Consider the following 823-nt stretch of genomic DNA (forward strand, 5'->3'; position numbering starts at 1 on the left):
ACATAAATTAAAGTAAAAATTTAAATATAATATAATATTATTAATCATTTACTAATTATTTTACATATATTATACATATTATATATTAAAATTATATATATTATATATATAACGAGGCGGGTAGAAGCGGGTATTACCTAAATCCAACCTCGTCCCGCCCCTCCCAAATCCGCCATGCTAAAAATCTGCACCGGTGCGAGACGGATAATTACCCACCCCGAACAGATAGAAACGGAATAGATACTCACAGATTCAGGTGGTATTGCCATCCTAATTATGTATCGCCTGCCATATGTTCAATTGTAGATTGCCAAAACGCTAAAAGAACATGTAGAGTGCCGTAGATGTTGCAGGGTTGTGTGTTGACTGTTGACAAATGCCCAACAAATTTGTCAACATAGTTTGGAATATATATACTTTGAACAAATTAAATATAATATTTAATATAAAAATGTGACTAAGAGATAACAAATTATATTATTCAATGAAAAAAAATGTATATCTTTGACTCCCCTTATTTAATTTGATTGTTTATGTGAAAGGAAGAAAGGAGCCTGCACCATAGGGCCACTGACTGGGTACATGAATGATATATAGTTCCTTTCTTAAATCATAATTTAAAAGGACAGAAACAAGTAGAGTGAAAGAAAAAATGCCTTCATCTTCTTATACTAATATTATTCGGATTCCTTTTTTAGAAATGACTCCTAGACTAGACTGGACATACTTAGGGTGTATTTTAGAATGCTTAAAATTTAATTTATTTAATAATTATAATTTTATAATTATAATTTTATAATTATTTTTTAAAATAACTATTTAT

This window comes from Arachis ipaensis, chromosome B06 (assembly GCF_000816755.2).
Source record: "Arachis ipaensis cultivar K30076 chromosome B06, Araip1.1, whole genome shotgun sequence".
Lineage (NCBI taxonomy): Eukaryota > Viridiplantae > Streptophyta > Magnoliopsida > Fabales > Fabaceae > Arachis > Arachis ipaensis.